The sequence below is a fragment of the Polyodon spathula genome, chromosome 7 (assembly GCF_017654505.1).
Source record: "Polyodon spathula isolate WHYD16114869_AA chromosome 7, ASM1765450v1, whole genome shotgun sequence".
NCBI classification, from domain to species: Eukaryota; Metazoa; Chordata; class Actinopteri; order Acipenseriformes; family Polyodontidae; genus Polyodon; species Polyodon spathula.
In genome coordinates this window covers 28,189,360-28,206,705 of record NC_054540.1, presented here as the reverse complement: position 1 = coordinate 28,206,705, position 17,346 = coordinate 28,189,360, and positions in this window count along the sequence as shown.

The following is a 17,346-nucleotide window of genomic DNA, read 5'->3' as shown; positions in this document are numbered from 1 at the left end:
ATGAGGAGTGTACAATTAGTTCATGTGCAGACTTTGCTGGGATTCAAGTGAATGATTGATTAGCAAGCAAGTCCAGGCACAGCTGCATAAAGAAGTCAGTTTTTCATGCACACAGGGCTGGTGTATTCAGTCAGTTTGTGTTGGCCAGCGTGCCTTTTGTTTTGTTCTATGTTTCTGTTTTCTTTAAATCCTTGTTTATATCTGTGCAGCAGCGCTTTACTTACAATACTGTGCTCTAGATTTTCTTCAGTCTGTTCACACAGAGAAACAGTTAATTGTTTCATGACCTTAATATGGGAGTCATATTAGGTCACATCAAATATGGCAGCGTGGCTGGAGCAGCATTGTAAAATGACTACTAATTTTCTTGTACAGTTGAGTACCAAGAATGGAGCCAGTATCGCAAAGAATCATATCTTTCACATCTGGTAATCACACGATCACAGTAAGTCACATGATCACAATATGTGCTGCATTTTATGAGAATTGATCAGTCAAGTGACTGCTCAGATGATAACATCGTTTGTTGTAACATGGCTTCTAATGATGACAGGTGGTGCCAGACAAAGATTTTTGACTGACGTCCTTACTGCCAAAGTTGTCAAATGCTGAAATCTGTGGATATAAGAAGACTGTAGCTTTCAGTATTGGTATTCAGTGTGACCCTTTCTGTTGGTTCCAGATTGTGGACACGTACAAACCCCAGGTTTGTACACTAGACGAACAAGGTCATGGGAGGTCACCCAAGGCACACAATGTCAGATATCTACATGGGCTCAATATCCCCTTCAGTAGAACAAAAGGAATCATGATAAGCAACCAAACTGTGAAACAAAGGTTGTATAAGTCTGGTTTGAGGTCAAGAAGACAAGTTATAGCTCCTCAATTGATCTGACAACACTGTGCATTGGAGGTCATACCAATTTAAGGTATATTGTTTGTTTTGATTGTTTGGATTATCTTGAGCAGAAGATTATATAGGTTATTTAGTGGCCAGCAAGAAGTCTGGACCTTAATCACATAGAGCAGTTCTGGGACCTTCCGTTAGTCACTGTTGAAACCTTTCACATGCCATTATAGAGATTGGTATTGCTGAAGAATGGAACAAGATACCCTAAGACATCATCCACCTCCTGATTAAAATCAGATTACAATATGTAGAGACTGCATCAATGTCAGAGGAGCCCATACTCGACAATGAAACATTCTTATGGATAAAAAAAAAAAAAAGATCTTCAAAGACCAAGACTTTGCATTTTGATTTCCTTGGGTCTCCATGTTCTGATGTGTGTCACTAATGATATAAGTATTTTAGTGCTCCTTTAAAATACTCATATTTCATAGTTGTTGTTAATTCTGATTTGGAAAACTCTAAAATGTTGTTTCTTTTATAAAGCAAGAAGGACCTCTGCTTCACGGTTTCTCTGAATGTAATCTTATACAGTACCTCTTTTAAATCATGGAGATGATACTGCTACCTACAGAGCTGTCAATGTCTTTATAACTGTGTTTACAAAAATAAAACTATTCTCAGCTCTCATTTTTCTTGGTTATTAGACTGTCAGCATATGTCAGCAAAGACAATATGAATATAAAGGAGATGCCAAGGCTGTGCCTTGTAATAATTCCTGAGCTGTTACTTGGTTTTCTGTTGCTATTCCTGGAGCCACAATTGCTGCAGTGTAGCAAGTAAGAGCGTCCATGAAACGTCCATAGGCTGATCTTTTTTTAAACAATCTCTGAGTAATTGACACTGTAAATGCCACAGGCAAAATGCTGCTTGACGTAAGATGTGTCATACATCAGTTTGTTCAACTCAATTCCTTAAAAAAAAATCTGGATGTGATTTGATATTAAATGATTATTTAAAATAAATTCTTAAAAGAAAATTGGAACAAATTAGTAGCTAAGAATATTCAACTATTGTTTTTTGCCTGAATTATATGAATTGCCATTTGTCAGTAAAGTAAATTAATTATCTTTTTTTTTATTGTAGACCTCTAATTTAATGAGCACCCTTATCAAGTTTTATAGTTAGAGGTTTTTTTTATTTGTCAAATTTTAATGTGAGACATGTATTTTATCTATGCACAACCATGATTGACACATACATCAGCACTACATTTTCTTTTTGTTTCTGAAAAAAAAAATACTGCATATTTGACAATGGGCTACTTAGGATAGTTTGAAAGTACAATCTGGAGGACATGAGTTTTAAATACAGTGAGGATTTTGAAATTACCCCAATTATCTCCATTAACAATACCAGGTACAATAGTGGCAGTAGCATTGGTAAAATGGTACATTATTAACATTTTCATATTTCACTTTCCAATGGTGTAATATGATATAAAACAATGCAAACTAGTAACATAGTGCAGTACCAGTACCAACGTGTTACTGTATCTGGACTAATGATAATTATTTCTTCCATACTACTGTGTTACAATTCCCAGGCGTTCAGTTACCATTGCTGACCCTGTATGTTTCATGATCACCCATGGTGTAAATGACTGGCTTGGATAACGTAAAGTATGAGTTGAACATTTGGCTGTGGTGCCTCATACCTTACCAACCAACCATGGTAAAACAGGGCCTCAAGGTTGACCATGTCAATAATTCATGGTTGAACCATTTAAAGTTCTTGATATAACATGATCCAGTTTATTAAGTCTAATTGGTATTACAATAGAATCCCAAGTGCATTTTGTTACAAAAAAAAAGTTTTGCTTACTGCTATTATCCTCTAGTTTCATAGATCTAGTGGCAGAATTCAAGAACTGCTGTGCTGCTGGTAGACATATTCACACATGTACTGTATTTTCAAGAATACAAGGCAGAAACTATAGATAGTGACAACTAACTATAGTCAATTCCCATTAAATCAAAACTCGGTTTAAACAGACCTCCTGATACTACAAATGTTATAAATGGTCCCGGACAAATTTAGCAGGCGCTTATTGTAAATAACTTCATTTAATACAAATTTACTCAGTGCAAATGTTCTTTTCATATGAAATATTTTGAAGGGAAGAAAAATCTGAATAAAATGAATTGCCGAACTGCTGAATGTAAAGGATATCGGGAAATGTGTTAACTTGCATGATTGACCAATGCAAAAAAAATAGCATTATCTTTGCAGACAAACGATGAGGTGTTGAATGCAAATAATAATGCACCACTATATAAGAAAACCAAATTGTTTATTCTAATTTTTCAATGTGACTTGTCATCGCAAGAGTGTATTGAGACACACTGACTGGTTTATTCAATCTTTCCAGAACTGTCGTTTTTAACATTGCCTCGCTTTATATTCTGATTTCCACGAGTGCACCTCAATTTGCTACAAAATGGCATCTTAACAAGTGGTGAAACTCACCTGTTTTTTTTGCTACAAAAAGTTGGAGATTGTTCAAGCGCTTGAAAAAAAATAGAATCAGACTCAAGTCGCAGAGCAATTTGATGTTTCCCATTCTGGTGAGTTGCTACACCACTCTGTTAAATAATTTTGTGCATTTCTTGAATAGTGCTGCTGTACTGATATTCATAATTAATCTAGAGCTGCTGCTGCATTTTTTAACGGGTGTAGAGGTGCTGTGTTAATTTAGTTTGACAGTTAGTTTATTGATGTACACTTGCCTATTGCTTTTCTCTTATTCTGTTCATCACATGTTGATGCATGTGTGTCATGACAAGTAATACATATTGTAATCAATCCCGCAACTCACATGGTTTGTTGCCCCTTTAATTTAGGACCCAGGACACCAGAAATGGAGTTTAAATGCTTACGCGCTATTTTTAATACTTATAAAACACAAACAAAATAAACAAAACAAAACAAACATCTAGCTCTTTCTTGAGCACTAACTACTACACACAGGAACCTTATTAACTCACAGGACGGCTAAGCCGTTTACCTGTCACACAAACACAAATCACCGTACTTTACCTTTGACTGCTCAAAAACAGAGCACACCTTCTGTCTCCCTCTACTCAGCACTCCAGAGCAGTTTAGCTGCCTCTCTTAAATACCCTGCCCCTGGGTTTAATTTAACAATGGCTACCAGGTGCAGGGGATAATTAATAATAAAACAATTAACAAAAATGTGCATACACACATGTTTTCTGCAGGGAGGATATTAACCCCCTCCCTGCTGTATTACAATATTTATTTATTTATTGATTCATGTGGTGTCTGGTGGTCAACTTTGTTTTAGAGAACACTTTGGCTAAGAGAACACTTCACTTGCTTCCTACACTGCTGTATTTAAAGTAGAGGATATCTGGACATCTGGACAGAGGATGAAACGTCCAACCCCGCTTGAGAAAGAGTGTCTGGTGTACAGGTAGACTTGATAAATTGCTGTTACCGTAAATTAGGTGACTAATATAATCTGTCTAAGAATATACTTGCTATAATTGCTTGTTGTTATATTACTATGCAATAATGGAAACAGTATTGTTTAATAAATGTCTTAATTTGATATATTTTGAATAATACTTGTCATTGTCTTTATTATTGTTCAAATGCATATGTATGTAGGACAAATACATAATTGTTAATACCATAATCCACTCCCAGTTACCCAGCACTTATAAGCAAACACTATTTTTTTACCTTGTAAACAATGAAACTAATGAAGTATTATTGAAATATATTTTGTTTATTTATTTTAAAGTTTTTTGCCATGGTGAATCGAGCCCGCAAGCAACCTTGTCTTCTATGGTATATAAAAAAAATGTCCATGTTTAATTTAAGCTTTCCTGTTTCATGTTGTAAACAACAGGTGCTTGAGAGTTTAAGCTCAAAGGAAAGAGTGTTTGGCAAAGAAAGTATTAGCACAAGTACAAACATAAGTAAACTGTTAGTTATTTCGTGACACAGTGTTACCAAAATAATATTCTATTCAATTCTGTTATTCCCACACTTCCACTTCAGACAAGCTTCTGGCCATGTTCATGATTTTACCATTATGACATTGTTTCACATTAATATGCAATGCAATACCTTATTTATTTATCGTTCATAGTTTTCCTCCAACTTGTGTTAAGATTTATTGAAACATTTTTAGTCCAGTAAGCATTTTTGAAATGTTACAGTGCTGCATTTTGACCAATAAGTTATAGCGCAATAAACATGTATTTAAAAGTTTAGTTTGTACTACACACAGTAAATACATGACATAGAGCACTTTTAATAACAAAATAGCAAGTTTAACTAGTATCCCACACTGTAAATACTGACATACAATAAAGTGTAATAATAAAGCACACTGCTCTATTGTGTCTTACAAGCGATTGAGGGTGTACAAGCAATTGTGAACATGTACAACAGAGCAGTTTCCTGTACTTAATAGGGCCCTAGCTTGTGCTTTCTCTTCAGGTATCACACTCAGACAGGATATTACTGAACGCCATCCTCGTGCACTGTGAATACACATGAGCTAATATCCCAGAGACCTTACTATTTATTAACCTCCATATTTGACTCCACCAAACTAAGGGTATAAACATCTAATGATGTAGATGAAGTGTAATGCTGGCTCCAGGGATCACCCTATTTTGCTTCTCTGGCACATCAGCACACACAATGACTGCAATGCTGGCCCTAGCGCATCAGCATGACAACCCTCTGGACTGAGCTGCGTAGGGTACTTCTCTGGGGTCTTCAAGTGGGCGCATTCCATCCTTGATGCTTCGTTGACTAGTCCACAGCATCTTAAGAGGGTTCGACAGTGATTCTGCCATCCCAACATCACCTCCCTCCACCCCCCACTCAGCTAAACTCCACTTATTTACCTTCCTTTACATCAATGTTTTTTTTTTCTTTTTTAATTAAACTACTTGTAATACTGCAATGAAAGGAAAGCTCAGATGAGCAAATGTTGCAAGTTGCAGTCTTTTTCCTTCGATGTGAGAGATTATAAAAATTGGGCATATCTTTCCGTAAGTACCCCCCACCATTTTTCAAGATTTCTTTTCCACACACCTTTTTTGATACCACTATATATATATATATATATATATATATATATATATATATATATATATATATATATATATATATATATATGCTGCATCGATAATTTCACAGTGGCTAATTAGCACCTACTCTCAAATAGACGCTCTTATCCAAATAAATGCCAAGTAAGGAGAAAATAAGCACCTATGTGCTATTTTGATTCAAATATGGTACATGTATCTGGTGTGTTATGCATAGGTAACTTGAATTTACAATCAGATGGAACAGCTTTCTATCATTTTACAATGTGTAGCATGTCAATAAAAATGGAGCATGTGTTTGAATTTGAACAATATTATTATTATTAGTTGTAGTAATAGTCGTAGTATAGCAAATAGAATGATATCAAGGTCCAGGATAAACTGTGTTTGACCTTTATACTTCCAAGGAAGAAGGATGGCCAAATATAGAGAGTTCTTTGGGGGGGTGGGGGGCGGATGTTCTGTGGAGCTGTGGCCAAAAGCAGCCCAATTGCTGTGTGGCAAGTTATGCACTCAGCACATACTTAGGCCAACAGGCCTGCCCGTCTCTTTAATTTGGTCAGGCCAGGTAACTCAATACTGGAACTTCCCCAAGCCGTCACTGCCCCAGCTCCAAATGCCATATGTGAAGCATACACTAGACTGCCAGTGATAGACAATGCAGGATATTATGTTGCCTAGCTTAGCTTATCACCCCTGTAAGTTAAAGCTGCCTTTTAAATGCTTCCAGCTGGGGTTATTCCATTCAGAGTTAAATATATGCCTGTGCCCTCTCAGCTGTCTGGACAATAATGTAACCTGTTTGTGTCACTTCCAAAAGGTTTACGAATTATATTGTATGGGTTCATTTTTTGGAGCTTTCGTTTTACCATTGTCCTGTGTTCTATTGTGTTATATTTTGTGCGCTGCTAGTACTGGATGAAATGCAAATTATAAAGTATTGAATTCAGTAGGAGTCTGATATTCTATTACTCACAACATGACCATGAAAAGCAGTTCTTGGATTTTTGAACACGCATACAGTAAAGTGGTAGGTAACAGAGATAGCAAACATCTGTGGATGGGTTAAATAAATACATGAACAAATGAAAAAAACTAGCCTTGAATTTCAGGCTTGACTTTTTCACTTCTACACAGATGTTGCTATCACAGTGACAATGACTTGTAGAAGAACACTGGGTGTAATTGAAACATCCCCAAGGCTGGGGGCCCTGGGAAGTGTGTCAAACTTTCTTAGGGGGCATGGAACTTGCAAATTTGCACCATTTAAAAATATATATATATATATGTGTATGTAATATATTTACTTATGATACCGGATACTGGTACATATTTAATCTGGAAACCGCACTTAATAAAGCAGAAAAACAATCACAGGAGATTTTGTGTTTATGAATCAATGACAGTTCTGTTTGCATGTTGCAGGTTGCAGTTCTGTGCTGAATGAAAAAAGCGATTGAGCAAGTGCATCATCGTTTAAAAAGAAATCTGAAGAAAATGAATTGTAAATTGGATTTACTTTTGTCAGCAATGCACGTGTCGTCTGTGGTAGAGTACTGGCTAAAGACAGAATACTGGAAAAACATGTGTTTTTAAAAGTCTAGTGTTTTCATAAATATTTTATTTGGAGAAACTTAGAGTTCATCTAAATGTTAAGAAATAGTGAAATTAATAGGATGATTAGTTTTTCAAAAGGTACCAGGTATTTGCATTTTTTTGTTTTGTTTTGATGTTTGAACATTGGCATTAATTGTGATATTCTATGCAAGTGATGACATCTGCCACTCTGTATTCTGCATACCAGGACAGCTCTTTTAAACCAGGGCTATCCAACAGGTGAGCTATTTCTGGCTCATCATTAAGGTTTTTAATATGTTTGAAAAGACTGCAAGAACAATCTGTTGTCTTACGTTGAAGCAAGAGTCAAAATGAGGCAGAATTGATATCTAAGGAGACTAGAGAAGCAGTGACTAATTGCCGTTCTACTGCTATAAATTTAACTGAACATGAACGTTAAACACACAACAAACAATGTTATTCAGTACATAGAGAAGGGAGAGAGAATTACAATACTCATAATGAATAGGGTTGCTATGAAATATGGTTTAAAGATACCAGAAATATTCTGTGTAGAAAGCATTTGTTCTCCCTTTGATTAAACAATTCAGTTTTTTTAGACTTGACAAGAGAATCGTGGAGATGATGGTCATATAACATGCTGTAATTAGAATAGAGAAGGCTTATTATCTTCCTCAGTCTTTAGATTACCCATATGTAATAAAAAGTCTGTATTTTAGTTTAATGTTTTATACTGTGATTTCAGTCTGTGTAACGTGAGTATTATATCTTTAGGCAAGAACCTTTTAAGCTGACTTGCCACTTTTTCCAGAGAGTAAATTTCTGTTATCAGGAGTAAAGTCAGTTTTATGGCATTATGCAGACTCATTGGAGTCCAAGAGGCTATTTAACTGATAGTGTGTGTGTCACTACTGCAGACCCTGACTTCCACAGAATGTGTCTTCTTGGTAACCTTAATGTAATAACTGGACTGTTTTCATATAACAATCAATATTACAGTTATTAGGAAGGGAAGAACTATGAAAAGCAGGACTATTCACTTCTCAACATCATCAGGGCAGATCCACTTTAATGGGATGATTCCAATAACGACACACCTCTGCAAAGATGTTTAAGAAGTGCTGCTTCGAGAAGAACATGGCCTCCATCTTCAGCTCCATCTCTGTCTCTATCTGTCTCTCTCTCTTCTTCATTTTTGCCTTAGAACCAGGAGAAGCATCCAACATCAGCAGCTATATGCAACAACCAAGCAAGCTACTGCTGAACTTTAAGAACAGTAATGAAGGCTTTAATAATATTCTGGTAATGCAATATTCTGGTATACTGGACTTGACCCTCAAAAGACACCGTTATCTAAAGACCCGTCTATAATACTGTTCTACTGAACATAACTGTGAATGGTAGACGTAAAGATTTATTATCAAGAAGACACATCCTGTGGAAGTCAAGGTCTGCAGCATGTCACTAGTGACACACAGTATCTTGGACTCCCAACAAGTCTGCATATTGCCATAAAAGCGATTTTACTCCTGCTAACACTTTTTAAGGATATTATTGTCTTTTAGGACGTTCCTCCAATTGAATACTAGTATGAGCTCATTTTAAATCCTAGTTAATTACTGCTTTAAGTCCTTTTTGTAAATCTGTTAATCCTCATTAAATCTTTTTGAATCTAAGACCTCAATATAGATTTAAGCCAATAATGATCAATATTACTTTAAATGTTTCATAAATCAATATTTTGTTAATTGCAGTCAACCTTTTAGGTATACTAGTTGATAAATATATTTGGTTTATGACATTTTTAAAAGTCAATGTGCCACTAAGCATATCGTTAAAATCTTGGACACCTGTCAAGGGCTTGCACCATAATAGTTTTCCTGTGACTTCACATCTTGGAGGCACGTCCTAAAGGATAGTAATAGCCTTAAAAATTTCTGACACCAGCAGACAGCATGACTTTCCAATGGCACAGTCCAACCAGGTAATTTACTTTTGGTTGCTGGCACCTCACAATAGTGACTGGCTTTTGGTGATAACACAATGTAACATAATGATTTGGTTCCTGTGAAAAATACATGTATTGAATACATAAATACATATTTGTAAATATTAGATGTACATACTTGGTAACAACCAACTGACATTCAGCACTGAAAGAGTGGTTTTAAAATGGGCAGATGTTGTGGAGGCTGGTCCAGGGTATTTACAGTCAGTGGCTGTGTTTGAGCTGAACCACGGCACATAAAACACATCTAATGCAGGTATAACTTTTTTAATTACTGGTACTTGTGTAGAGGTTTAAATGTATACAATATGTTGCATGGGACTTGGCTTGACCTAGTTAAGCTTATGCATTGTGTATAAGAAAAAACTGAAAAAACAAAAAAAAGATCTTCAGCACCTTTCAGTCTATTATTTGACAATGTATTTCTTACTGCTACATCAGTTGTCTTACTGCTTTGTCATCACTAATGCCTACTCATATGTCTTTGGTATTGTCAACCAGCTGTAAATGCAACTGGCTGATCTTGGAACAGAGAAGATAGGCTGTAAATAATAGATTATGCTCTCTGTATTTGTTTTCAGCAAAGATTATTGAGTAAATGTATCCTATTGCACTGTCACTGTGAGGTTCTGTAGGATGAACCTGAACGTTCCTGTAACTGAAGCAGAAACCTTCATACCATTCCTCTAGTCTGTTTATGGTACAACTGCAACAATTTACAAGTCACTAATTATGAAGATAAAAACAAAAAGTAGCACATAGAGGCGGGAGTGAAGTTTTAGTTAATGCAACTGCACAGTATCTACAGGGTGTAACTAGGGAGCACTGCATTGGCCTTTGTTCTCCTGTAGAGTTAGAGAGGAAAACTGCTTGGGACTACAGCTCAGATGGTGACTACCCAGGCACTGTAATATTCATTGCTTAGGTTCCACAGGTGAAAAAAGGTGATTGGCTTGAACACTACTTCTTGGTAACTGGGTTGCAGCAGTGAAGCAATGTTTATATTGGGTATTTCAATTTGATTTAAAAAGGGGGTTAAACTGAAATTATTTTATTATTATTATTATTATTATTATTATTATTATTATTATTATTATTATTATTAATAATAATAATAATATAATAATAATAATAATAATAATATATTTAAAGTTAAGCTGCATATAAAACATATCCAATGAGTGGCTGTGGATGTTACAAAAATTTTGCGCTTCATGTCAACGGCTGAAGAGTTGAAGAATGCCCTCAAAAACAAGGCTGTCTGTCTCATGTCTTAGCAGCAAAAAATGTTCAGAATGTGCATTGTTTATAGGACCAGTTATAAAAACATGTACATTAAGACTGAAAGCAAACAGAGAAGCAGACGAAACACATATACAGTGTCATTACACAGGTTAGAAATTAAAGATTGATAACATTTACAGGGTGTAAAGAATCAATGTAGTGTACTCTACAGAGTTTCATATGCCTGGTACTGTCAAAACAGATAAGAGATGTCACAATGGATTGAATTGCATCTGAAGCATGGTTTGATCTTTCATAGGCTGCCATCTGGTGTGTTCAACTAGGACTGATCGAAGATTAATTAAACATGTTAAAAGAGGGTTAAAAACAATACAAGTCTATAATAAAAAAGGATTTAGGATTGCAAAACTAGCTAAAATACGTTAACAGCCCATGCTTCAGGCAGACAATTGGTTTTTAAAGGAAATATCTGAACACCAAAATACTACTTGGGATGTTTGGTTGATATTTTAATAATTCATAATGTTACGAGATATATAAATAAAATACGATTGAATGAATAAATGAGCTACACATTTGGAATTAGTTAGGAACAGGGTGTTTATTGGTGTCTAAAATCACAAAAATAAATCACGTCTAAAACAATCCCAGAATTCACTGTTGCACGAGACGCCAGGCAGACTGCAATCTAGCAACCTGAACAGCATCTTTAAAACTTAACTTGAGGAACTCTCAAAGTGAGAATAATAATAATAATAATAATAATAATAATAATAATAATAATAATAATAATAATAATAATAATAATAATAAGTGCATCAACTGATTTTTATCATACTGCAACGTGCTACTACCTGGAAAGAATGATGATGCTATATTCCTTTAATTAATTAGGAAAGTAGAAGTCATATACATCATTGGTCTGAATCAGTAAAGATGTGCAGTATATTATATATATTACACATTTCTTATGCACTATACACAAGATAAATAATGCGCTATTTCCACCCATGCTGAAGACATGCTGGTTACCCAGACCCAAAACAATCCAGATACAATGTAGAATGTCAGCAGCTAACTCCCCTGTATCTGTTTCCAATTTCCAACCCGCAGGTAATATCTCAAATTTAAACCTCTCTTTTCACCTGTCACTTGGTTTGGAATAACCTTTTTTTATTTATAAAACGTAAAATATAAAAAAGAATTAGAATCCAGGTTAAGTCACAAATACAATTTAGTGATTTTATCATTCCTCGCTGACAGAGGTCCTCATGAGAAACCACCTCACACCTTGACATAATTTGTTAGGAGAGGTCCAAGGCTGAACAGCAAAAGTTCATCTTTCAAGTAATGATCAAGACACATGGAAAGCTTGCACAGTGATTTCCCTCACCATAATATCTCTGAAGTAATCTTTCTAGAGATTTTAGAAGTATTAAGTGTGTGTTTAATGTGCAGGTTTTTCAAGGTGTCATTGTGGATTGCTATTGTAAAATAGGTGCACTTTGCCCACATGGATGGCTTTTATGTAATGACAATTAATGTAAAAAAAAAAAACCTACGCAGAAGATTATTCAATGGTCACATTCCTAAAAGAGAAAGAATCTCTGGGCTAAACCCTGGGGGTTGACAACTATAATGAACTAGATGAATAATATTATTTAGCTATTTATTTATTTGGCAGACGGCTTCATCCAATGTGATGTACAGGTGTTGCAGTGCAGTAAAGGGTTACAATGCAAGCTTAATATTTAAATACAGTGTCGTTACAGTGTACAACAAGTTATATCTACAATGGCAGTAGTGCAATAGATATGCATTAGCTGAGGAACCAGTAACGTCTTAGCGGTAGTGCCATTTAATTCAATGGTTAGGAACAGATTCATTGGATACCTGTTAATAAATACTTCTTTAAAACAATATGAGTATGAGTAACAAGTAATCTGCACACCCCCAGTTAAAAGCTCTATAACTCTTTTGTACAGTGAACACATACTTGGGAAGTGTGTAATCGTCTGTTAGCACCCAGCGTCTAATCGTTACACCAGCACTGGGACTGGGTCTGTTAGATGTTAACACACTGTACTAGAATCCCAGCATAGGGACTAGATTACCTCTTCTGAAAGTGCTCTCCTGCATACATATTTTAAACTGAAAGTACTCATTAGATTATTATTATTATTATTATTATTATTATTATTATTATTATTATTATTATTTGTGTGTGTGTGTGTGTGTGTGTGTGTGTGTGTGTGTGTGTGTGTGTGTGTGTGTGTGTGTGTGAACACATTAAAATTCATCTCAGGTGTTAAATAATCAAATTTAGCAGAAGCCTTACAAAATACTGTCACAGAGAGTTTCAACAGTCCCTTTCAAGGTAAAAAATAAATCATTGACGTCCCTGCCAGCTCAGTCAGGGTGCTTGTCTCGCTTAACTAAAAACAGAGGAACTGTAAAGGTAACCTCCGTCACCCATAACACTTTAATACCAGCATATAAGCAATGAATATCCCAACACATGTAGGAGAGTGGTTTAAACTATTGGTATCCCTGCGGTCTGTTCTGCTTATATGTTGCAAATGATGGGACCCTAAACAATGGTAACATGGTACCATGTTTGCACATCTACATATATATATAATATATATATATATATATATATATATATATATATATATATATATATATATATATATATATATAATATATATATTTATTTTTATATAGTGCCTTTCATAGTGTACCACCATCACAAGCGCTTTACAGAAGTATGTTATGAACTGTGCATTATATGAAGAGTCACTTACAAAAGGACATTGGTTTAACATCTCATCCACATGATGGAGCACAAGGAGGTTAATTGATTAGCTCAGGGTCAGTGAGCCAGTGTGGTAGAGGATTTGAACCAGTGACCTTTATATATTGTAGGGCTACCTTAAGATTATCCAAAATAGCATTTCAGTGGTTAAGGCTTTGACAAAACATTATATATATGTATATATATATATATATATATATATATATATATATATATATATATATATATATATATATATATATATATATATATATATATATATGTGTATGTGTGTGTGTGTGTGTGTGTGTGTGTGTGTGTGTGTGTGTTTTGTCAAAAATGTAAATCAGTTATTAATTATATGGAACTTTCTACCCCTGATTGGCAGAGGGAAAGCAGTACAGAGTTCGGAAGCATAACTGTAGAAGGCCCTATCACATTGGGCAGCTCTGGGTACAAATGAGGATATATTAGTTAATTAAGTCTAATTATTGTAAACATGGCCAGTGTAGAATACGTCTTTATGCTGATCCCGAAGTTCCTTTGAAGTGTATTTCAGTTAGGAAATTCATGCAATAGATTATTTATTAAACAGTTGAGACAACACCACTACAATATTCATATTTTACACTACATTCTTTGGTCTTTGGTCTCACCTTTCAAGGTACCTTATGAATCTGCATGTAGATAAGTGGAGGGGCTGGCTGCAGGGAAGCCATGGGCAGGGAGGCAAGATAGCTAACCTCCCTCGTTAGACAAAACCAGAAAGCCAAAAAGTAGGTAGAGGCTGGGGCAGGTGGACTCTTGAGCATGGCAGGGAAGTAGTGGATTAAGGTAAGATATAAATCCTCCTCCTTGACGATCATTGGACGTATTGTTTATCAAGGGACAAATAAAAACTAGCTATTGACAACTTAGTCTGGTGTTGAAAGTGCCTAAAATATGCTTGATATTTAAATTATTTGATCTGAGGTTAAAGTGAGTTCCTTGCCAGAATCATCACTCTGCTTCATGGAAGAGTTGTCTTGGTTAAGCATGCTGTCTATTTACTTCAAAACTTAAGCTTACTAGAACAGGAACTTGTGAATCTTCAAAAGTGCATGGTGAAGAGTCTTCAAAGTGATCTCATCAATTATAATGACAAAATGAGCCAATACATTTTGCAAAGCATTATATAAGTAGCAGCCAGTGTATAAAGTCTGTATACTGTATGGATGTATGGTCACACATTAAAAGATTAATTCATGGGGGTCCCCGAATGACTCACCTGGTAAAAGCACTCACCTGGTAAAAGCACAGCCGCGTGGTTTGCAGGGTGAGTCATACAGCACAGATTCATGCCCTGGCTGAGCGGAGTCATCAGTCTTCACTGGGGATTTTGAAGGGAACGTCGCATTGGCTCAGGAGCTCCTGTGAGTTAGGGAGGCAAAACCGGCAGGGACTGTTTCTCCAGTGAGCTCAAAGCGGGCACCTGCAGGACTGGCCTTTGTCCTCCAGAACTCCGGTAGCTTGCTAACATCCGCTGTCGCGTTCCTGGGTGTAAAAGAGGAATCTGGAGCCATCAGATCTCCTGAGCTGTATAAGGAAAAAAAAAATACTGGACAAATTTGCAAACACTAACTTACTTTTAAGTTGCGTATTTTACATCTCTTATGGACACGGGCTGTAAACTAATAGAATATGTATATCTCTTGATTCATAAAGCAAAAGCACATTGAACAATAAATAGCTGATCTTGCTTCAGAAAATGATTCATTACTGAACCCCCAACGATGAAATCAGCAAATGGACTAATGTTAAAACATCCTACTGGTATAGATAACCTTCCAGTTGCCTCTGGGCATCAGCAGAGAGCAGTGGAATTTATTGGAAAACAAAGTAGAATTCCAAAGTATGGGTAATTAGGAGGCCAGTTGTACCAGAGCAAGGTAATACCAGGGCAAGGTCAGAAGAGAGTCAACACGTCAGACCAACATTGATCCTGAATAGTATATTTACTTGCCTGTTCCAGTACATATGTTCCAGTAAAGATGTGGAACAGATTGGCCCGTTAACCACTTTTAACAAGCGTGTTTCAACGGTGGTGTTGAAAAGTACATTTTTTATTCATTCGCGGGATCTAGGGATTTTCTGCTTTATTATTACTATGACAGGGCGAGGAGCCCTGTACATTATTTCTTTATTTATTGTTAGAAAGGGGTCTCCCCTTCTGCCCCTGTGTTATTTTGTAATTTTATATTATGATTTATTATTTATTTAAATGACAGCGAAAGCCGTGTGTTGTTGTATTTGTAAATATGGCGGCGAAGTGCTGTGTGTTTTTGTTCTGTTTTGTTTGTTTTAAATGTGTTCTGGCAGAGGAGAGGTTGGCAGCCCGTCCCTTACGGAAATAACCTATAGAAAGTCCTATAGTAAATTGGTCAAGTCCTATTGAATATCCTATAGGATTTCTTTAAAACCTTTTTAGTCCTACAGAGTGTCCTATAGTACTACTGAGACCCTTTTGAGTACTATAGGAGGATATATTTTTTAAAAGAATCCTTTAGGATTTCTCTAAAACCTTTTTAGTCCCATAATGATCTATAGTACCACTATAGGATCATATAGGACATTTCCATAAGACCTGCCACTAACTAATTAAACTTGTGCAGATTGTGGCTGAGGGGGTAATGAGATAATTGATAGTTAACCCCTCGACCATAGTAAATTAAAGCCTGCAACTCTCCATGTTCCAGATGGGTGTTTGAAGGAGGAACAGGAGAGCGAGAGGGGAGAAAGAGAAAATGAAACTAAACACAGTATAGGATCAGTGAAGGCGATTGCCCAGCGTGACCTCGCTTTTGTTTGTTTTGTGTTGTGATTTCTTTTGTTTAAACCTTTTCTTTTGTGTTCTGTGAGCAAGTGTTTTTTTTGTTTGAATATTTTATTTATTTTTTGTTGGTGAAAATAAAAGGCGCACGCCGCGTCATTTGCACTGCAGTACCTTGTCTGTTGTTCTTTCTGCATCTGGCCTGACGTCACCAGAGATGTCCATCCTGTCACACGTGGACACACTGCGCTTGGCCGTCATAAATGCAAATACAACAATACACACGGCTTTCGCCATCATTTAAATTAATAATAAATCATAATACAAAATTATAAAATAACTTTGGGGCGGAGGGGGGGTGGAGACCCCGTTCTAAAAATAAACAAACAATTAATGTACAGGGTTCCTCACCCTGTCACAATTACATTTTTACAAGTTTTGGGTACAGAAAGCTTAAGAGTAAAAAGGCTTTGAAAGGTTTCATTTTTTTTTTAAATATGCATTCACTTTCCCAACCCACAGAAATAGAAACCGTGCTTCCATATAAATAATCCAGTCACAGGTCTCCAGCGATGCGGTGTCGGCTCAGCAGAGCTACTGTCTGCTCATGGTATCTGAGTCTGCTCTTTGGGGCAAGCAAACTGTTTCTCTTGTATGTTTCACAACATAACTGCTGTGCGGTGAGTGGAAGAGTCACTAACAGGTGCAATGGTGTTATCTGGAATTTCGCAAGACAGCATAGAAAGTCCTTAATGTACTCTTTTCGAAAGCTAAGCAAATCAATAGATTAAAGATTAGCCTTGTGCTCTTGGTTTTCTGTGTTTTTAACCGTGGACCCATTGCTCTCCATTTAACTTTATATATTACCTGAAATGGAAACTTGCAGTGCTACTGGGATTTAATTTA